At 43.6% G+C, this 24,024-nt stretch overlaps 1 protein-coding gene across 7 annotated transcripts in view; it reads right to left on the bottom strand.

Moving 5' to 3' along the window:
* Positions 1 to 24,024, bottom strand: part of MYT1L (myelin transcription factor 1 like) — a 398,116-nt gene that overhangs the window by 358,626 nt on the left and 15,466 nt on the right. For 6 of the 7 annotated variants that reach the window (XM_060027164.1, XM_060027163.1, XM_060027167.1 and 3 more), the window contains exon 2: positions 4,290 to 4,381. The gene's annotated coding sequence lies outside the window, so the exon portion shown is untranslated. Of the gene's footprint in view, positions 1 to 4,289; positions 4,382 to 21,184; positions 21,254 to 24,024 lie in introns of those variants that run through there. The other variant, XM_060027165.1, reaches the window with a different exon arrangement.

Genomic DNA, 24,024 nt, shown 5'->3' with positions numbered 1-24,024 from the left:
GGCTGGTTAGTTTCAAGCTAAGAGAAAGCCTTCATCACGTCTTTCTCTTTTGCTTATCTAGTTTATGAGAGTTTCTAATTTATATTATCAAATAGGCAGACACTGGACACATCTTTCCCTTGACTTACTTCTATTCAGAAGCTGTTGTAACAAGGCTGTACTTATATGATTTACTTATTAAAGAGGCAGTGACAAGCTCACAGCATAAAGTCAAAGATGGAATAAGAGGTGAATGAAACAAAGGCTTCGATGTGGTAAAATTCTATGGAATTTGAAAGAGATAAGATATAAGAAGTAGCAAAAAGAAGTATCAGAAAAGGGGAAAAGTGAAAAAGTAATATAATTAGTCAGAAAACTTAAAAAGTAATAAAATATTCATGAACAACTAAACACATTCATGGACTAAAATACAAAGTATGAATTTTCTAAGAAGGTCCTCTTCATGTGAAGAGTACTTTAAGCGTGTAATAATGATTTTATATGGTATCAAATGGGGTCATTTTAGTGAAACAACCATAAAAACACTGGTTAAAGATCATTTACGCATCTGAACTGTACAACCCAGATGTCTGCAGATCGGTTCTGTGGTTTCTACACTTACGCATATCGAAGCTGCCTTGCACGTAGGCATTTATCTCTAACACAACCAGGTGGTCGAGGAGCTCTTTGGAGGTCAGAGTTTGGAGCAGTGGTGTCTCTCCGGAGCCCGCCATGTGGGGCATCTTCCACCCAGGCCCCGCCCCGTCTATCTGATCCTGGACACCTTACATCACCTTCCCTTCCGCATTCTCCTCTTTGAAACGTGGACGTGCCTCAAGAGTTGTCAGCCTTGCAGGACAAGGTCACACCTGGGAAGTGTCCACGATGGTGCCACAGGCACGCAGCCGGCGTGAGGGGAATCTTCCAGAAAACAGGCCCACAGCCTGAGAGGCGTCGGAGCTTCCCAGGTGTGGGAAGCTGCCCTGCGGTTTTGGAGTCTGAGTCCCCGAGGGGATTACGATGTCCTTCATCTTGTGGGTAAAGTGGCCGTGACCGAAGGAAGCTGGGCCTGCTGGAGGTGGCAGGTGTAGGACAGAAGCCCTCAGTTTTCCCCGTTTCACTTCAGTCTTATCTTTTGTACCAAGTGTACACACCACAGCAAGTGTTCTCATGTCTCAGTTACTAGTAGTTTAGGGCAAATGGCTTTTGTCCTTTTTAACAAACTCTTCGGTAATCTGTGTGAAGGTCGGGGTGCGTCGCTCTCCTCATGGTCAGTTGGGGGAAGCTCTCCAACTAGCCCATGAGTGTGGTCAAGGAATGAGGTCAAAATTTATTGCTTTATAGAAATGTATAGCAAGCTCAGTGTAGTAACACTTCAATTACCTTGAATAGGGTTAGTTGTTTAACTTGTATATTTAGGAAAATATAAATCATCAGACATTTGAAATATTATCATATGAAATAGAAATTGGCCCTTCACAGTTGTAACAGTTCCTGACCATAGCAGATTCTTAAAATATGTCCCTTGAATTGAATTGAACTTACTCTATATGTCTCCAGAAGCTAAAACTGGGAACAATAGGTACCTAATATAAAACGGTAATTTCACCTCAAGAATATTATGAATAATATTCCAACCATTAACGCAGCCCAACAATGGCACGGGCCACCTTGCTAGGTAGTAGTCTGTCCTATTTTTTTTTTTTTGCGGTACGTGGACCTCTCACTGTCATGGCCTCTCCCATTGCGGAGCACAGGCTCCCGACGCGTAGGCTCAGCGGCCATGGCTCACAGGCCCAGCCGCTCTGCGGCATATGGGATCTTCCCGGACCGGGGCACAAACCCGCGTCCCCTGCATCAGCAGGCAGACTCTCAACCACTGCGCCACCAGGGAAGCCCAGTAGTAGTCTATCCTAGAAATAGTCAAGTAGTCAGTAAAAAAGCTCCCTTCCAGGGACTGGTGGGGAGGGGAAACTAGTTTGTTCAGTACACTCTGCAGAACAGTACAATGAACATGGTACAACCTCTCTCTAATGGTTGTGGACCTAGAAATACTCAAGGTGAGGCATTAAGAATAATCCCAGTCACTATATTGGAATGGCTAATAATGAGATTATATTTTAAAGCACGTTTGCTATTGTGCTCTTCATGCCATGTGTCTGCACCCACTGTATGGATTCTGTTACTAACAGGTGAGGTCCTCAAGCAGAGCCCTGCCCATCCACCTATAAGTCAGCAGTGTCTCCCTTACATCGTACACACGGTGGGTACTTCGTAGGACGCATCAGTCAAAGGACAGGAGGATGAAAGTGTAGGATCTGGAACTGAGTTCTTGGGAATTCGGAATATATAGAGAAATAAAATCTTAGCCTTTTAAATCTCATAATGTGAGATTACTTTTTCTTAAAGAAAAGTTCATAAAGGTTGTCTATGGAATGGCATTCAAACACCGATGGTTAGCTATATCTAGAATCACAGAGGATACACAGTCATACAGCAAGATGTGGAAAGAAGGAGCATTTTGAAAGCACAGTGCTTCTCAAAAGCCTAAAAATGTACATATCCTTTGAGCTAGCTCTTGTACTATGAATTTATGCAAAAGGAATAATTAATGGTGTAAAAATTTTAGGTAAAATGTTGGCCATTAAAACTCTTTTTGCAAAGCAGAATTTTAAAAAGCCAACTGATAATATTACAAAAGACATATATTTCAGCATAGGTGTGAAGTGGAATACTATTGATCAAGAAAAAATGATGTTATGAAACTATATTTATTGATACAGAAAAAGCTACGTGTGACACATCAAGTAAAAAAGGAGGAAAGAACACAATGTACTGTATGATCCATCTTAATTTAAAATCATGTGCGAAGATAACAATTGCAAAGGTTTTAAACCAAAAGATTAATTGTAGTTATCTCTGAATTCTGGTATTTTCAGTGTTTTAACTTTTTAATTTTATATATATATATATATATATGCATTCTAATATTCTAATTTTTCTACGATGGGCATTACTAATTAGGTAAAGAAAACTCAAGTTGAAAAGCCTCTTTCTCCAGCAGCTCAGTATTAGTGGGAGTGACAATACTTAGAAGATAGGATCCCAATGACGGTACCACAAAAAGTGAGGGAGAGTAAAGCGAAAATGTTTTGAAAAAATGTATAATTTTTGAACAACTAAAAACTGTTTGGTATATAGAGAGTATTGGTTCATTTCTCACAGCCCTGACGGGGACTGAATCTGTCTAATTTGTGAGAGTCGCATGGCCCAACTCGCCCACTCATGGTCAGAAGAGAAAGTAGAGGCCCGGAAAAGTCCTGTGTGTGCTTCGAGCTCACAGGACAGGGCAGAGGTCACCCACATGCTCTGGTCAAGGTAAAGCTCCCCATTAATAAAGCTGAAAATGAATGGAATTACATCTCAAGAGAGATTTCGAAAGGGATACAAATGACCTCCTAGGACGTGCCAGCCCGGGAAAATGAAACTGTGAGCTGAAACGCTGGTGGATTCTCTGAAATCGGTGTGACCTGGGCTGGTGGTCCACCTCCCTCAGCCCGGGGTCCTCATGGTACAAGGGGGTGACAATATTTCCTTTTCAAGGGTACAGCAAGGATTCAAAAAGATAAGTTGGAAGTTTGCACCGTGGCCCAACGCAAAGCAAGCACAGAACACATGCTAACCATTCTCATTAACAATTTGCCTCTCCGTGTATAAATCAATAGTAAAGAGGAACTTTACAAAAGAACAACATTTCACAAAAAGCCACCTTTGCCCCTCTAATTCTGAGTCTGCGTCACGCTCATCTGAAAGACAAAGTGGGTACCAGGACGACAGGTTATGGGCGTAGGCTCACTCAGCACGCCCCACCAATTAGTTTGTAGAGTGGTTGTGAAGACCCTTTAAGAATCTGGTAGAAGTAGCCTGTAATCTATAAGACACCATGTGAATAACAGGGATGGAAAATGAAGACATTAAAAACACTATGTAGATATATAAATATGCTTTTTAGTTAATGTCCATGTGGTTTGATTTGATTCGTTTCTGAAATATTTGGATTGCACCCAATGCTGTCATCAGTGTAAAGATATCAGAAAAAGTCATAGCTGATATACCAGTTAAACATGTGCATATTTCATCAACTAAACAAAAAAGTAAAACTGAAACATCTAAATACCAAAACCAATAAGAAATGCTTCCTCAGTTGCCTAATTTGACACCAGGCATCACTGCATTCCAAGTTCTAGTTGTTTCTGGGTAACACTCTTTACAGTCCTAACAAAAGTACAACCCCAGTTGTGTTAACCTACCACAGTCTGTGACACTGCAGATGTCAACGTGGGTCAGACAAATGTCCGGGCAGCAGCTGCATGCACCTCCGCCTCGGCCTCCGCGTGAGCTTCTGTGCATGAGAGAGGACAGGAGACGTGGTTAGTGACACCGAGACTGGATGGTTTCCCTATTCATAAGCTGTTCCTCTTGAATCAACCGAGGCTGTGCACACACGCATTTGCGCCCAAGCAGTCCTGGAACTACACAGCCCTACAGTATGTCCTCAAAGGGGTGGCGCTTTTGAAATAGAAGTCTGTTCTTGAGTAAAAATTAAGGAACAAGGTCAGGTGTGTGAAAGTTGAGTCAGTCCTGAGGTCTCTGGCCTCCCCACTAAGACCACCAACAAAGACAGATGAGTCAGAGATGAACTCAGATGCCAGGACACTGCCCGCCTGTCAGGTGGGAATCAGTCACCAGCAGAAGGTTCTGGGCTGCAGGGCAGGCGCCCGAGATTTAAATACGGCAGCGCACGCAGGGTCAGGTGAGGATCTCACAATCAGATCGCTCACCCAAGGCCATATCAGGACTCATTCTACATGGAAATAATTTAAACCTTTAAAAATAATAAAAGTAAAGAAAGATGAGATGAGGAAGAGAGGAAGTTTCTGGTATTTCCTATTTTCTAGGTTTACCTGGAAAATGGGGTGATTGAAGAAAAGGGAAAGAATTCCTGTGGAACATGAATTCAATTTTTTCTAACCACCAACCTTATTCGTTCCAATTTTAGCAGTTCTGTGGGAGGAAACATGAAGTATGAAATTCTACACATTCAACTCTGCATGAATCTTTTAACTCTACCTGGAATGCCCTCCTTCTCTGGGTCCTCACACGCCTGCCCAGATCACACTTCCTATTGTATGTGAGAGTGGCAAGAAGACTAAGAATCTTCACATAAAGAAAAGCACAGAAAACAGCTCCCACTAGGGAATGTCCAACTCAGAAGCCAGATGTTGATCCAGCAGCCGCACTCCTGGGCATGTAGCTGGACAAAACTCTAATTTGAAAAGACACATGCACCCCAATGTTCATAGCAGCACTACTTACAATAGCCAGGACATGGAATCAACCTAAATGTCCATCGACAGATGAATGGATAAAGTAGATGTGGTGTGTATATATATGAACATTACTCAGCCATAAAAAAGAACAAAGTAATGCCATTTGCAGCAACATGGATGGACCTAGAGATTATCATATTAAGTGAAGAAACTCAGACAGAGAAAGACAAATATCATATGATATCACTGGAATCTAAAAAAATGATACAAATAAACTTATCTACAAAACAGAAACAGACTCACAGATATAGAGAACAGATTTGTGGTTGCCAAGGGGGAAGGGGGTGGAGGAGGGATGGACTGGGAGTCTGGCATTAGCAGATGCAAACTATTATCTGTAGCATGGATAAACAACAAGGTCCTACTGTACAGCACAGAGAACTATATTCAATATCCTGTGATGAACCATAATAGAAACAGAATGTATATATGTGTATAACTGAATCACTTTGCTGTACAGCAGAAATTAACACAATGTTGTAAATCAACTGTACTTCAATAAAATAACTGACAAACAAGAATCCAGATGCTATATTCGATGCTGGGGGCCCACTATCTCATTTGCTCCTCAGAGGTAGGAAATATTGTTCTCTTCTTACGTCTGCTCAAGATGCTAAAGAAACTCACTGAGACACACAGCTAGGACTCCAGACCGACTCCGACCCTGGACTTCCTTCTACATCTCCAGGCTGCCCTACAGTCTCACACCCTCTGATACATCTATCCTGAGTTCTTCATTCTTTTATGAGAAAACTTTTAGCAATTGTGAACATGCTTTGGCTCACAAGCAGGAACATTCTCTTTTGCAGATAGAATAGATGACTCTTCTAAGACAATATCATTGTTATTAAAATGCGGAGACCATTTTAGATCATTCAAAATCAAATGAAATATATGTATACTTTTAAAGGAAGTAATGCACTTATAAAGTTTCTGATGATTTCTTATAAATGGGAAAAATAAAACAAAGAACCCATTAGAAGATACTTACGAGAATTTCAGGCCTTGGGATCTTACTTTGTAACTGAAAATGACAGTAAATCTAGTTTCTACTTGGGTCAGAGTATGCTTGCCTATTGTGAGTCAGAAGTAAATGCTCTAATAATTTTAAGTAGCTCTCAATGGTTCCCTGCACTTGGGCAAGGCCATCTTGGAAAAGGTGACACCAACACAGCAAGCTGAAGTGCACACACGTGCACACTTATTTCATCTAAAGTTGCCCTTGCTTTGATTTGATTTTAGCCAGTTATTTTTCTTTTTAAAAATTCAGTAAGTCTAAGGAAGTTTACATGATTTTACGTTTATCAAAACAGAATATTGGATTTTAAAATGTTGGAAAAAATTGACTAGAATCTAAGTTATTCAGCCCCTATGTTTTACACTTTTTGTTAAACCCCATGTATCCAGCATCCTGGCTCTAATGCAGAATACCCGACTTAACGTTTATCCAAATGCTCAAAACTAAGTGATTTAAAGAACCATTAACTAACATGGGCCAGTCCCAATCTTTTTGTAAGTTTATCTTAAAAATATAAATAATCTAATTACTGTGGGTTGAAAAATGACAGAATTTCAAAAGCACAAGCTGACCTTCTCATTTATAAAATGAGGATAGTGGATTGGATAATTTTTAAGATTCCTTCTCACCTCTGCAGCTAAGCTGTAATCATCAGTAAGTTAGGGAACTTGGTCTTTAAATTTATATAAATATTCTAGTTAATAATTATTTCATAGTCTTTAAACACATAAGATCATAGTTATTTCTGCATTGATAACATCACTTTTAAACAGAAGAGAAGCAATAAGCTTTCTATGGAAATAATAATAGCAACACAACTGAAACTAATAAACTGGCCAACTCTACAATTTCGCCCTTGGAACGTAACACACTGGATGGTAAGTACAGTGATAGAGGGACTCGAGGCATGCCTTCAAGGACTCTCTGCTGGACACACAGCTCATGCTAGAGTATTTACTTGTCCCTCTCTGCAGCCTTCCCCAGACAGATATCACTTTTAAAGGATTTATCATTAGCTCTATCTATTTGACTCATTTTCTGATGTGCTATCATTCATTTCTGGAGAAAGAGAAGTTATATTCATAATAACCTAAAAATAGAGACCTGCTATGTGCTAGGTAATGAGCACGCATTGTTTCACTTAATCCTCACTGCAAGGTAGGTGCATCCTAACACCGCTTGCACAGAAGACAAAAGAAAAAAATGAGGCACAGAGATGCTAACTAATTGGCCCAACATCACTAATTTGTGAATAGTAGACCGGTTTGAACCCCAGCAATCTAAGTCCTCAGCCTATGCTCATAACACCACACTAAGTCCTCAGTGCAATTAGAGGTCACTTTTTAAAAAAATAAAATCATCATTACCTAGACAGAACAAAAATCCTGGGGAGAATGTAATACAGGGTTTCTCGTTACCCGGATCACCTACAGCTTTGCTGTCCAACATGGCAGACACTAGCCGTGTGGGCTCCTGCGTGCTAAACGTGGTCCCTTTAAGCTGAGATGAACCATACATGTAAATACACACCAGATTTCACAATGGCACAAAAAGAGACCGTAAAATATCTCATTAATAAATGTATGGTGACTACCTATTGATATGATATTATGGGTTAGATAAATACAGTATCAAAATTAATTCCATCTGTTTATTTTTATTGCATTTAATATTTGCAGGAAAACGTGATATTACATATGTAACTTTGTGGCTCAGATGATGCTCCTACTGGAAAGGGCTGATCTGAAGTCTCAGATTCATTTCACAATGAGCTGCCTTTTGGATTTTTATGAGAATAGAGCCAAATACAAATGCTCTGAGTGAAGACCTTCTTGTTTGAGGTCGACGTGCAGGTCAGTCTCGGGGACGTTAGGTGTGTATTCTGCTTAAATCCATAGCACTGAACTCAGAGTTAGTTAATACCAAAAGGTCTTTTCTCTGAGATAATTACACTTTTCAGAACTTTCTACGGCGTGATATGAGCTATGGTGATATAAGCTATGGGCTCATTCTCTTGCTTTCCTGCAGGCCTCTGTGGCTCCTGATGAGAGAGGTGGGCAGAGGCTCCTTGTCCTCTGAGGGCACCCATGGTGATGGGAACACTCGTCTGGCCACTTGTCTGGTAGACAGAATCCTCCCCTGGAGACAGAGTGGGATTGGACATTGTCCCTCAGCTGAGGAAACCTCAACAGGTACCATCACTGGCTGATGAGGACGTGTTCTATCTCACACTGGCAGACAGGTTGGAGCTTTTCTTCATAGTAGCCTAAAAGTTTGCTTCTTTATATACTTCTGTTTATTTATTCACATTGTTTTCAGGCTTATAGCATTTCCCATCACACTTCAAGTATGGTAGGAGTATAGTGGCTCGTACTGTAAATTTTTAAAAATGCACTATTTGCTTATTATTATTTTTTCAGGCCAGACTAGTTTCATTTAGTGAGCTAATTTCCACATAGGCCTTATAGCAAAATTGGGCTGTGAGAAGTAAATACAAAATATCTTCAAATATATGAATGTACAGCAACAACCTATAGCAACAATAATCAAATAATCCTAACAACCAGCTAACCACTGTGTTCACTTCAACAGACATCTTTTTGTAAGACTGGAATGAGAAGATCTCTTGTTCCTTTGCTTGATGCTCTGCCATGGAAACCTAACTCCCTGGTCCTGCCCATGGAATAACAGCAGGCTGACTGGAACAGACCTGAACATCTTCTCTAACCGGGGTGAGCACGTGACTGGTATTTTAAAGCATTTGATATTTGAGAAATGATGTGACTTTCTTAGTATCATCTGAGGAGACAAAACAATGAGATTTAGATGTAGATCCAATCAATTGCCTACAGAGCCAGTAATCCCCAAACCCCAAGCTCACCTGTGTCACCGCACAAACACAGCCTCACTCTAAGCCCAGCACTGTCAGGGTCCTGGGAGGTGGATCCCAGGAGGTGGGGGAAAGGAGAAGGCAGAGTGTGTGGTGAAAGGAAATTTGCTCCCTGGGGAAGACCTTCCTGTTTCAGGCTTAGGACCCTGGTGGGAGTCAGGGTATTTATGTTCTGACACCAGCTTGGCAACCCACCATCACAACATCACACATCACAACATCATGACTCATGAGTGTCATGATGATGTCAGCCACACAATCACAAATTACAGTACATAGGCAAAAAGGCAGCGGAGAGGAAGCCAGGATTTCTAGGTGGAAGTCCTGGCTCCTCAGCGCCCTCTGGAATCCCTTTCTTTTTTTAAAAGACTTTTTTTTTGATGTGGACCATTTTTAAAGTCTTTATTGAATTTGTTACAATATTGCTTCCATTTTACTTTTGGGTTTTTTGGCGAGAGGCATGTGGGATCTTAGCTCCCCGACCAGGAATCAAACCCACACCGCCTGCATTGGAAGGCAACGTCTTAACCACTGGACCGCCAGGGAAGTCCCTGGAATCCCCTTCTTGCTCTCATGTTCCTCAGCAGTAATACAAGAACTTTCAACAACTTGTCTTCAAACCGTGTCTTCTCCCCCCTAGTGCCCCGAGGTCACATCCAGCCCATGAGTAATATTCATATGTGCCCCGGAGGCCAGTGAGGGCAGAGTCGAGCTGGGGGTCTAGAGCCCTGACTTCTACTTCATCTGCTTTCGTCTTCTAAAAAGATTCTTCATTCATGAAAGCTTGGAAGCCGTTGGACGAGATGATCTTTAAGCATTTTCCTGCTCAAAGAGCGTCATGTACTTTATTACACCTGAGGTCAGGAAAGAATTAGTCGTATTAATTCAGCCTGTGTGATTCAAGAACTTACTTTTTAACGAAATACAACACTGACGTGGGCATGAAGATAACAATGAAGAAAGGGAATCGTTCAAGCCCAATTGCTTACAATACGTCCACACCAATTGGGAGACTAAGGAACCAAAGGCTAACCCGTCAGAATTCTATTAGCCGTCCATGCGGCCCATCAGTGCAAATGATTGTCTTTCTCCATATGCTCCGCCTCTGACAGAGAGGTCGGCAAACAGTGCAGTCCTCAGCCTCGCACGCATATTAGAATTATCTAGGAGCTTTTAAAATACAGCAACATCCACCTGCAGAGAGCGGGATTTAATTGGTGTGAGGTGAAGCCCAGGCATCAGTATTTTTTAAAAGCTGCCCAGGTAATCCTACTGAGCAGCCAGGGCTGAGAACCACCGGCTCAAGGGAAAGGCTCAAAGTCGTGGAGCTGAAGCATCCCAAGTGTGAATCGAATTCTTCCACTTCCAGCAGTATGAACTTCACAACTCAACTGGCTCCTCTCTTAGGGACACGAGAAAAAGACAGGATAATAACACCACCTGCCCCACTCACCTTATAGTACTATTATGAAAACCAGTTTGGAAATAAAAGGGAAAGGCCTGGTAAAAAGTACAGCTCTATGAAATTTCTATTTTTGCTTAAGGAAGACTCGGAGGAGTGAAACTCAAAGCCATGGACAAGGCACAGAAGCTGCAGACGTGAAATTGACCAAAAATTAGGAAAAAAATAAGGGGGGGTGCTATGTTCTTGGGTTTTAGCTACAAAGCTGTGGAGTGGCTTTTCTACCTCTCAACTATGAAAAACCAGTGATGTGTAGTCTGGGTTTAAATCCCTTTATGACCTAAGATGAAAGTGTCCTGGACTCAGGACAGTGAGAGATCCCAGCCCATGATTTTACAGGTTGGACCTGAAGCTGGAAGTCCTGAGACCGTGATTTAACAGATTTAATCCAGCAAGCGTATCCTCCTTGCGAAGAGTTGACCCTGCGGCACGTGAGTCGGGGCTGAGACAGGAGGAGGATTCCAGGTCCTCGACCTGAAAAAGCTCACCTCGCAGACGGGAAGGCGACAACACAGTGGTACGTCACCACTGCAGCAGGGATGAAGCCATCCTATTCAGACGAGGCAAGCGGACCAGGGCCTCTGGGGCTCAGCGCCCGGGCCCGTGCTCAGGGACCACAGTCCACACGCTGCTGTGGGTGTGGCAGACCCCCGGGAGCCCACTGTGGTAGGACACGTGTAGGGGTGCACGCCCAGCCCCACCCTGCAGTCACCCTTGGACCAGATGATTCTACACAGCTGGGTCTGGGAGGGATCCGAACATCACTGTCACATGATGTGTGAAAAGTTTTCAGTATTTCTGTACGTCGTTTTCTAGTTTCTCTGGAGTATCTTTTGAGATATAAAAAAGCATGATTCTCAGAGAGCCTGAGGAAACACCGCAACACTGCAAATGCAGGGGGATGGTGGGCTCTGCAGGGTCAGGGCTCAGCACAGGGCCCTGAGCAGACAGACACGTGGACACACGGCTGGAAGAGGACCCAGCCTCAGTGCCACGCTGAGTCGTGGGCGCCCTGTGCCAAAGTCATAGGAGGAGCAGAGTGTGTGTTTATAGCTCAAAAAAAAACAGAAACAAAGGGGCTCTGTGCTCCCATATCACAAGCAAGCCTGCTCTCACCGAATCGGATGTATTGACTAATACCTGACAAACTCTTCTCCCAGACTGAGTCTTCTTACTTTAACCTCAAGTCTGTAAGGAAAACAATCAAGAAGAAATTTGGGAGCAGGACAGCAGATGGGGAATAAAGGTGTGAAAATCAGTGAGAGAGGAAGCAACAGGGTACCTCCTTTCCCCTGAAACATGAATTACAAAAGAACGCTTTTCTCTGTCTTGCATATTCCTATGTCACCTGCCAGGACGTTCCTGCTCACAGGAAAGACCTTGAGTCACAAGAGGAAGGATAAAGGAAGCGGAGGTGATGGCCACGGCCAGGCAGTGGCCCCAGAGGTGGCAGGGGGAATGCAGTATGCCAGCCCAGCAGCTCTGTGACGTGGGGCCCCCATCGCAGGAGGGTGGATGCCGGGGAGCTGCATGGCGTCAAACCCCAAAGGGCTGAGAGGGAGAACAGGGTCAGGGGCCACAGGAGGGTGGAAGAGACTGGCCGAGCCAGTGTGACGGGCCGCCTGCCAGGAGCTCCAAGGCAGAGAGGAAAATGGGAGACTTCAGGGCACTCTCTCTGGAGCCCAGGGAGCACAGAAATGAGGAGCTTTCATTTCCCCCCAGATGCCTGCTCCTTGTGAGGATACATCGCACAGTCAGAGCCACAAGTTCACACAGAGAGGAGGTGTGGACCCCGCTTGTCCGCAACGTGCCGGACCTGGACATCAGTGTCGTGATTTTTTCTGTTAGAGCTACCAAGACGGTGCTTAAGAGGACAAAGCCTTCCAGGGAGGGGACAAAGCAGACCCACAATGAAGTAATAGCATGTAGTGTGTCCATTGGGAGGGGTGGACACAGCCCTCCTCCCGGCATGTCAGGAGTTGGACGGGTTTCCAAATACCGGAGCAAAGAGGGAGGATGTGGGAGGAGATCCATGGAAGGAACCCAGGCTTCCTGGGCAGGGGCTGAGGGCACGCTCGCAGGAGGGCATTGCAGGGAGACGGCAGTCGGCAAGGGGTCCCCTTGGGGGCACTGGACGGGCTGCTTCGAGACGTGCAGTTGTGCGTGAAGGGGCAGACACAATCCCATCCTATGAGCTAGCTCTACTTTCAGTGTGAAGCATTAAATTAGTACGAAATCTCAGGTCACAGGTAAAGACAGGGCTTGCAGACAAGCCTACTGGGTCACAGATGATGCAGATGACGGGCTGCTTCAGGTCACCTGACCGAGCCTAGAAAGCAGTGTGTCCTCAGGCGGATGTGGAGAGGGTCTCCGGGTTCGGGAAAGCACAAGCACGCGAAACCCCCTGGGCCTTGCTGCATAGTGAGAATAGTTTCATTGCAGGAAGAATTCGGGAAGCGTTGGTGAGGACCCGGATCATATGAATTTTGCCTTGAGCTCAGCAAACCGTTATCCCAAAGTCAGATTTGTCACCTATACTTTATATGGCACAGCGGAGGCCAAGCAGCCTCAGCACTTGCTGTAACAAAGGATGGAGATTGTATTTTCATTTAATATATAAATGGAGGAATTCCTGCTTTAGAGTTACCTCCATTTTACCAATGAGATCAAAATATGCTCGTTTTAAATATGCTTCACTTTATATCTCTTTTTATTAGGGAGGGTAAGGGTACCTAAATCCCAGGCACATATGAATAAACACGAAACCCACTGCTCCTCAGGTATAATGTGATGCCCACTGCACCGTTCACCTTGTAGAAGAAGTCGACTATTGAGTATAGTCGACCCTGTTGAAAACAGGGTCATGTGCACAACACTCTGAGGGGTATTATGAGATGGATTGCTCTATATCTTTATATGCTAAGCCGACATCATATCTATCTCTATACACCTAGATCTCTGTATTTACAGTCTCAGTTCTCAAGCAGCTGACCCCAGGTACAGAAGCAATCACTGTCTGTGAACTAGATCTGTTATGTGCCATGAAAAATGATGTGCTTCCTCGTGAGGCATATGAGATCCCCAAAGTGGTAGGTATGCAAGCAGACACTGGAGCAGCAGAAGAATGCACACCAGGAAAGTTTTAAGAAGAATTCCTGCTGAATCAGGAGACATGCTGGACTATAGGACATTGATGTACACCCTTCTCTGTCAGGCTATGACATTAAAAGTGCTGAGGTCTTTGGAGCAAATACATAGGAGCTCGGAAGAGTGAAACCGTAGGCTGGGCAGGAGTTGGGAGTACTTCTCTGAAGCCTGAGTGTGAATCAGATGAGGAGATAAGAGGTTGGACAGTCTATAGACAGAGGGAATTGGAGTCACACCTCACGGGAGGCCAGGATGATGGCTGTGCACCTGGAACATGAAGTATCCTGAAGAGTGTGTTATCTGCTGGGTATCATCCATTTGGTCAATTAGGTGCAGCAAGACCACAACGTCATGGCTCTCCTGCCTCCCAGTCATCGCTCGAGGCTCGCCCAGGGCACCGATGCTTCGCAGTACTAGGGAAGGGAAGCCAACCAAAAGGGAATGTTGCCAGAAAGACAGACAGAGACAGGGTTTCTTCCCTCGGAATCAGTTTATTTCAAACGAATGGCAACCCCAATACACAGTCAAGAGAATCAAGAGCAGAGTTACAGTAAAAACCCCAGTAGGACAAATATAGGAAATATAGAAAACCTCATTCTATTTTCCCAGGAGGTGCCTATAACGGAGGCAGAATCAGCCAAAAGGAAATCTCAGCGGTCAAGAAACTTTGACACAAGTCGCCTGAAATGCAAGTAAACTCTGTCGCTGCTCCTGAAACAAACCATTTAAGTGACGAGAGGAAACATGCCTTTTAAAACAAATGGAAGAACAAAGAGCTATTCAGGAGATGAGACCCATTCTCCAATAAAGACTGCTTTTCCTGCTCAGTGAACTGTTATTATTCCCATTTAGATTTTTTTTTTAATTTTAAGAGAAAGGATGTGATTCATGACAAATATTTCCATTTTGAAGATTTTAACCTTTGTTTAAGAAACTAAAAATTTTTTTAAAGCTTTGTGATTAACATTGGGGTGCCTTTCTGAGCACGGATTGTACATGATTTTTTTCACGTTATTTCAGCAGTGATACATTTTCTTTTTTGCAGAAATGCTGTCTCACTAATGTCATTAACTCCAGGAGAAACGGGAAAGGGAAAGTGGGAGTGAGAAAGAGGCTGGTGGCTCCGTCAGTGTTCAGGGAAGGGGACCAGCAGGGAGGAACGTGCGGGGCCAGGTGCCCCCGGCCGGTTCTTTGTGCTCCAGGGTGAGGTTTGGCATTCCTCCGTGATGGAAGAAAGCCCACAGCCTGCCTCGGTCTGAAGAAACGCAGGATTCAGTGGTACCAGGAACAAGCCTTACCTCTTCATGGGGAGGTCGTTCAAAGGTCAGAGGGCTGGCCTGCCTAGCTCAGTGCATGCAGGGCTCGTAACCTCGCTAAGTCACCTCAGACCAGAGCAGTCAGCCCCGATGCAACAAAAACCATCTACCCTCGTCCTGGTGCGGGCGGCACCTGCATCGCGGGCCAAGGTGCCCTTCTCAGGTTTGCTGCCATCAATCTGGAGGACCCTCTAGAGATGGCTGGAATCACCTGCAGTGTGGACACGCCGGGATGGGCCAGTGATAACGCCACCGTTATCAACGCCAGGTCCCTGCAAGCTGTGCTGAGCACAGTACGTACAGCTGTATCCATGCACATTAGTTCTGTGGGTTTTCTCTGCTTCTCTGCTTCCCAAAGGCATCTCAGTGAAGAAGCAAAAAAGCCCCAGTGTCCTAGAAATGCCTTCTGAGTCATTTCTCCCACTGGGCTCAAGTCAGAAGCATCCTGAAAATTTTATTTGAATGGCTCTGACAATAGGGTAACACAACTGGGGCATCTTGTTTGGGACAAAGTTAAAGTGGACGGGGGACCTGGACAGCAGGTGTAAACCAGGATTGTCCTGGCATGCCGGAGCGTGTCCCCCGTCACAGGGCAGAACCCACCTGCTGTCATCAGTGGGAAAGGTGCTCAACAAAGGCAGACTTTTCTGCATGTGGGTCATGGCATTCCTGTCAATTTCTCCCCAGAGACAGGGTTTAAAATCCATCACATTTCCAGTCTCTCCAGCCTCCCCTCCCACCATGCAGCAGCCGCTTGTGCCACTTAGTACTCCAGGGCGGGTTTCAGGGATTTCTTAAGGAAGAACAAATGTGCCCTTTTGCGCAGTGTGAAATTCTGTCCTCCTCCTCCCTGTCACCATATGAGCGCCTTCCCGAGAGGGAGGAAGGGCAGAGGAATAAAGGGAATGTCTTTAAGAGCCATCTAAGGTAAGAAATGGGCCCTGAATTTTAGCAAACCTATTCTCAGAAATCATTGCCAAGGCCAACGCCATGAAGCTTTTCCCCTATTTTTCTTCTAGGAGTTTTACATTTTCAGGTCTTACGTTTAAGTCTTCACTCCATTTCGACCTGATTTTGCGCATGGTATAAGAGAGGGGTCCAATTTTATTCTTTTGCATTTGGGTATCCAGTTTCCCAACACTATTTATTGAAGAGACTATCCTTTCCCTATTGTATAATCTTGTCACCCTTGTCGAAAATTGATTGAAAGTATATACATGGGTGGGGTTTTCCTGGGCTCTTTATTCTGCCCCACTGGCTTTACACCAGGACCATACTGTTTAAATGACTGGAGTTTGTAATATAGTTTTGAAGGCATGGACATATATACACTACCAAACGTAAGGCAGTTAGCTAGTGGGAAGCAGCCGCATAGCACCGGGAGATCAGCTCGGTGCTTTGTGACCGCCTGGAGGGGTGGGATAGGGAGGGTGGGAGGGAGGGAGACGCAAGCGGGAAGAGATATGGGAATATATGTGTATATATAACTGATTCATTTTGTTGTGAAGCTGAAACTAACATACCATTGTAAAGCAATTATACTCCAATAAAGATGTTAAAAAAAAAATAGTTTTGAATCAGGAAGTGATTTTCTTAAGATTGTTTTTGTTGTCTGGGGTATTTTTTGGCTCCATATAAACTTTAGGATTGTTTTCTCTATCTCTGCAGAAAACGCCATTGGGATTTTGAAAGAGATTGCATTGAATCTTCAGATCGCTTTGCATGGTGTGGACATTTTAACAACACTAAGCAACAAAGGGAAAAACAGACAAGTGGGACTATGTCAAACTACAGTGTATGCCCAGCAAGAGATGCAGTCAGAGTGAAAGGACCACCCACTGAGTGGAGAAAATATTTGCAAACCATATATCTGATAAGGGGGCAACATGCAAAACCTGTGGGGAACTCCTACAACTCAACAGCAAAAAACAAAGAACTCAATTTAAAAATGGGCAAATGACTCGAACAGACATTACTCCAAAGAAGACATGCAGATGGCCAGCAGGTATACGATAAGGTGCCCAGCATTACTAACTGTCAGGGAAATGCAAATCAACACCAGAATGAGATACCACCGCACACCTGTCAGAATGGCTGTTATCAAAAAAACAAGAAATAACGAGTGTGGTGAGAATGTACGGAAAAGGGAACGCTTGTGCACTGTGGGTGGGAATGTAAGTTGGTGCAGCCACTGTGGAAAACCGTCTGGAGGTTCCTCAAAAAATTAAAGATAGAACAACCATGCGATCCAGCAATTCCACTTCTGAATATTTATCCAAAAGGATTGAAATCACGATCTCAAAGAGATATCTGCACTCCTGTGTTTATTGCAGTCCTGTTCACAGCAGCCAGGATATGGAAACAGCATAAATGTCCATAAAGGGATGAATGAAAAAAGAAAATATGGTGTATACATACAAGGACTATTAGTGACAACATGGATGAACCTGGAGGACCTTATGCCATGCGAAATAAGCCGGACACAGAAGGACAAATACTGCCTGATTCTGCTTATAGAAAATGTCTAAGATAGTCCAATTCTTAGGAACCGTGAGTACAATGGTGATTGCCAGGATTTGCTGTTCATAAGTTCCATTTACACAAGATAAATAAGTTCTAGGATCTGCTGGACAGCCTTGTTCCTATAGGTAACAACTCTATACTGTGCACTTACAAATTCAGGGGGATAATCTTATGTTGTGTTTTTACCGCAATTAAAAAAAAAAATTTTGTAGCAACATAGACAGACCTAGAGACTGTCATACTGAGTGAAGTCAGCCAGACAGAGAAAGAGAAATATCGTATGATATAGCTTATATGTGGCATCTGAAAAGACATAATACAAATGAACTTATTTACAAAACTGAAACGGACTCACAGACTTAGAGAACGAATTAATGGTTACCAAGGTGGGGGAGGGGGGAGATGGTTTGGGAGTTTGGTATTGACATGTACACATGGCTATATTTAAACTAGGCAAGCATCAGGGACCCACTGTACAGCACAGGGAGCTCTGCTCAATATTATGTAACAACCTAAATGGGAGAAGAATTTGGAAAAGAATAGATACATGTGTATGTATAACTGAATCACTGTTGTACACTTGAAACTAACGCAACATTGTAAACAAACTATATTCCAATATAAAATAAAAGGTTAGAAAAAGAAAAATAACCACAGTAAAAAAACAGAAAACAACCCCAGAAAAACCTCTTCTCCCCCCCACCAAAAAAAAAAAAAACCACGTTAATCATTTACTGTCCTTCCTACTTTCTCATATTCACTTCAGTTTCAATGTTCACACAACCTTCAGGTTCTGGGGGGAGGATCTGGAAAGAAGGCTTGGGAAGTCTGGATTAATTCTGGAAGAAACTAAGTGAAACACATATCCATGCAATGTTTTTAGCATGTTTAGTCCTACAAGTATCCTGATCATCAGTAATAATGGGCTCTGAGGACTAGATGGATCTTTGATTAAGTCCAGCTTTTAATTCTGGTCCGAAATACAAAGGGCCACTCAACTTCCAAACCAACTAGCACACACACATTTTTAGGTAACTCTTTATACCGTGTGTGTACTGATGACCAAATACAATGGGAGATGTCAGAGGAATTTAGATCCTTTGCTCAAAGATCAGATCTCTTGTGAGGAGACAAGACAGAATTATATTTTTAAAAAAACAGTGAGACCCCATGTGATAAACAATTTGATGTGAAGTCATTCAATGCATATAAAGTATAAGCATCCCTTCTGGGTTGGGATTTGCCAGGGAACGCCTCATGAAGAAGATGTGGTTTAATTTAAAGAATGCCTTTGCAGTAATAATTTCCCAGCTGCAATTAAGAAACAGACCTTGATAGCATGAAGTTTCCAGACATTCATTCAATTTAAAGACTTTTCTTTAAAATAAAAAAAGGAGCCAAAATTCTTAATGTGATAAATACTCCTCTGTGTTTTAGAAATAAATACTTTAGATTCTGATATCAATACTAAAAATCCTCATTCTGGGAGGGGTAAAATAAGGCCACCTGTAGTCATGGAAATGGGAGTTTTTGTGAGTTCTGGAATCTTAACACTGAGACCCACAGGACAGCACGGTCCTCCACTGCAGTGAGCTAGTAGCACTGTAGTTTGTCGGGCACTGCTGGGGGACAGCTTCTCCTCTGGCCATGAGAACCTCTGTTTATTAAAAAGGGGCACAATTTGGTCAAAAACCCAAAGCCCTGGCTTCCTCTCCAAGGACACGACACAGCACATCTTACCGAGGCAGAGTCGCCACAGCCTTGTGGACACTGTGGCTCACCAACCAAGCCACAGATGTGGCCACAATCCCCTCAAGGTGCTTCCCTGCCCACCTGTCACCTTGTCAGGAAAAGAGGAGACCCCAGTCCAAGCCTTTGGGCCCACCAGTCAGGACTGTGGACCTGGGGAGAGAGCCACGCCTGGGATCTGGGAGCATGCATGTCCACCAATTAAATGGCTTAAGATCCCCAGTGTGAGGCTGTGGGAGGGAGAAGGTGGTGCCGGCCTCAGCTCAGGAGAAGGGGGGTTGCCCTTCCATTCAAGACCCAGCTCCAGCGTGGGTGCAGGTGTGGGGCTGCACCCAGTGCCTGGCTCCGTGCTTATTAAGTAAACAATATACGACTGGAATTCTTTCTTTCAAATGAAAGCATAATTATCAATGAAATTGGAAACTTCAAACATCCAAATAGTTAATCATCTGTTTTTCTTCAGCTCTGTTTAATGCTGACTCATCCACCCTTTAAAACTGACTGTGAGAGTCTCCCATACACATTGACTAGAGGACAGATTCATTCAAGATGTTTTTTTTAAACATCCAATCTCATCGCAATCTTTCACTTGTCAGATTTCTAAATCATATTTTGTCTCTAGATAAGTCTCCACCAGCTTGCTGATGTACTGCATCCTTTTAATTAAGTTTAAAGCAAAGGAGAAAAAAAATCAATATTGTTTGGTTTGTCAATGGCATTGGAGGGATTCCCAAGCCGTTTAACCTGTCCTGAAGTCAGTTTATTATTACAAAACACTAGAATCATCAGTATGGTTTTATATCAAGAAACACACAAAAGGGGATTAAATTCACTCAGAAATTCAAATTCTTTTATGTAAATGTTTCTTCTCTGTGTATAATAATTATTTGAAATTTATTGGGAGTAAAGTTGACATGGTATGTTTCAAACACACAAACAATACGTGAAATATGTAAAGCACACAGTTGTACGTTTCCATGTTTGTGGAGACATTTACCTGCTGACTGCCTCCAGATTTCCCATTTTTTATTATAGAACATTTGACATGATCATATAATCTAAATATCCCTCATTTCTTTGTTTCATAAGGAATTACTGATGCAGAGCAGTATATTACTTCTAACAGTCAGCTCTCAGCCTCGTGTAATCAGTTTTAGGTAACACAGAGTTCTCCATAAACCAATCCTGTGGGAATCTAACAACACACGACATCACCCAGACCTTTCTCTTTGCATCATTAGTGAGGGGATTGCATTTCCCCCAGTGATTTACATAGTGGCATTCTCCCAGTGCAAACTCTACACCGTAAACGAAGTACATCTTTCCAAATAATAATGAAGTAGTCTGTTCTCAGTAAGGTGATGAGTTAAAAGAATCTTGTCAACTGTACCTTCTGGGTTGTAAGCTCTGGTGGTAGGTAGGGAGGTCGTTGGACATTCTCAAACACGACCCACAGAGAGCTGATGTTCTACAAGTTGCTTTTACTCCCAGAGAGCCCAGAACGGCTATCCATGTCTGCGGATGTTAGCGGAAATCAGGGTGAGAACAAGCAGACCCAGGTCAGGACTTCTGCTCCAGGACTGCTGGCAAAGTCTCCTTCTTGCTCTTCCCTCAGTCTCCTGGAGGCAACTGGCCACAGCAGCAAGAACTGACTGGGCACTGATTCTCTCTTCCCAATCCTATTAAAGCAACAGGGACACCCGCGTTTACCTGAGTCCCCCTGGCTTTCTGCAGACCGGATCCTGCCCCTTCCTCTGTCGACTCCACACGCTCCTTTTCTGCCCTCGGTGCGACTCTGCGTTTCATCTCACTTGCCTTTTCCCTTTTCTCTCTGTTTCCTAGTCTCTGCCCGCCCATGTCTCTTCCTTTTTTCCTTCCTCTTTGTCTCGTTTTCTCTCTATATAAGGAAACTTTATTTGAAACAGACAAGTTGAAGGTTCCTTTTGAACTGCAACACGCCGCATTTCACATATGTGGGTAGACACATCTATTTTCTCGTCACTTAAGTCACACTTGTGAGCCCTATTCTGTGCTAGGCTCTGCTTCCAACACTCAGGTGCATCAGAGAATAAAACAAAACTGATATATAAATAAAACAATATAGCCATTCTAAAAGTTCTTTTTTAATTGAAAAGTTAAGTATGGGAATATCATGTAGACCTCCCACAGTGCCCAAATTTTTAGTTCATGTGACTAGGATCAAACAAAAAACTTTAAATATATAGTATGTGCCAGGCACTGAGCTAGACCCTGTTGACACAAAAATAAAGAAAAATGGTTTGATTTGTTTTAAACTCAGGCTCACAAAAGGTCCTCTGTCTACTCCAAAATTTACATCCATAACAGGTTAATACTCCTTCCACCAATTACCTTCAAAGAACATTAACAAAGGCACATTTCACAACTATCAGGAAAAAATGCACATACAAATGGAGAAGAAGTAAACTGATATCAACATTTTCACAAATATAAAACAATGAAACAGAAACTGATTCTGTGAACAGTACTCAGCCAGTCCCGAGGCTGAAATTTTAGCAGGTCAGATAAATGCGCGAACCATGAACTGACTAGTCAGGAAGTGTTGTCTAAATATTCAGACTGTTTTGCACAAATTGGTAAAACAAACGCACAGAAGTGGTCTTGGTGTGTTCCTTCATATGAGTCTGTTCATCTCTATAAGGTGAGCTCTGGAAACATGGGAGCCCTTTTCCTTTAAGAGGCTGAGGAAGAGGGGCTGCCAGACTTCAGACTCACCCGGGACGTCAGAGCCGTCACCGTGCCTGCCGCTAGGTAGGCTGACACATGCGCGCGCCTGCGGCTGCTCCCTGCTCACAATGAACAATGCGTTCCCTCCATCCCTGCAAAGACAGACAGCTCTGTGTGCTCAGACGGCTGGGGCTGAGCAAAAAGTAGAAACCTAGTCAAATACGCATAACTCTTAAAGAATTTAAATGGGCTCTTTTGTCTCATCCCAAACTCTGCTAAAACCCAAATCGTTAATTACATTACAGGCACGGCACTATGCAATCATTATCTGACCTGTGAACAAGGTCCTTGAGAGAAGGGCCAGCTGACTGCTTTAAAGAGTAGGACTCTGCAAACGCAAAGGCACGTCTAGGGCTTCCCTGGTGGCGCAGTGGTTGAGAGTCTGCCTGTGAATGCAGGGGACACAGGTTCGAGCCCTGGTCCGGGAAGATCCCACATGCCGCGGAGCGGCTGGGCCCGTGAGCCATGGCCGCTGAGCCTGCGCGTCCGGAGCCTGTGCTCCGCAACAAGAGAGGCCGCGATAGTGAGAGGTCCACGCACCGCGGTGAAGACTGGCCCCTGCTTGCCACAACTAGAGAAAGCCCTCGCACAGAAACGAAGACCCAACACAACAAAAATAAATTAATTAATTAAAAAAAAAGCACTTCTGACTTTGGGGGCTATTTATGAACATCCCTCAGTCAAAATCAGTACTGAGTCACTTCTGTGAAAGTACATATCCTTGTTTTCATTCACTAAATTATTCAACTTGCATTTACTTAGCATCTACTATGTGTTGCAGAGGAAGCAATCAGGCTCCGTCCTTAATTCTAGGTTAAAAATGATTTTAAAAAAAAAAAAAGAAAAGGAAAAAGAATGTCATCGCCGTGGCAGTAGAGCTGTAAAAGCTCTTTCACAAACACGATCTTGTTTTATTCTCCCAGGAACCTTGATAGACATGATGTCTCTATGTTATGCTCCGTTTTATAGGTAGAGATATAAAGTTGTTGGTCAAAAAAGTGGACAAGCTGAAGCAAGCGTGGCAGTAGTGTGACTGCTTGGCTCACACTTGGGGTAAAGCCCGTAACTCCGTGTTCTTCCACTGGGGCACCTTTTCCTCTTACTCACTCTTGTCATGGCCCATTCTTCTTTCACATTCTCAAAGCACCTAGCACCATCTTCAGCACAGACCAGGACCTCAGTAAGTTCCCATCAACTGACTTCTGTTTACCAAAAGGTGTTAAAGAGCAACATAGTCAAAACCGGAAAAGCAAATGTTCCTATTTCTGAAGGAAGAGCATCGCCCTTTAGTTCGGCTGGGTTGGGAGGAAGGATCCCACCTGCCGAGCGTGGGTCACTGGCCCACTGGTTCATTTCAGCCAAAGGAACACTTGGGTGGTGTATGGACCGTGTCAGGATGGTTCTCAACAGTTCACACTGGGCAGGCCACGTATCCTACAGGATTCCACGTCAAGAGCAACTCATTTATCCCGGAAGCCAAGAGGAGACTTTAAAAACCAAAAGAAAACAAAACAAAAGCCAGCTTACCGGAAAATGACCACAGTTCATGGCTGTGTGAGTAATAAACACCATCATCAACGAAAATGATATTTGTCACTTTCCTTCTCAGGAGAACAGGGCAGGAAACAAGATATCCCCTCAAGAGTCACCCCCGAGCCCTGCTGCCCACAGAGGAAACCTCACACAGTGAGCTACACCAGGGTCCCACGCACACACACTTGCTACACACGGTTATTATCAATCAGGTTTCCTTTTTTGTATTTCTGATTTGCAGTGTCTCTTGA

Source organism: Delphinus delphis, chromosome 12 (assembly GCF_949987515.2).
Source record: "Delphinus delphis chromosome 12, mDelDel1.2, whole genome shotgun sequence".
Taxonomy (NCBI): Eukaryota; Metazoa; Chordata; class Mammalia; order Artiodactyla; family Delphinidae; genus Delphinus; species Delphinus delphis.
This window is presented reverse-complemented; position numbering and strand designations above follow the sequence as displayed.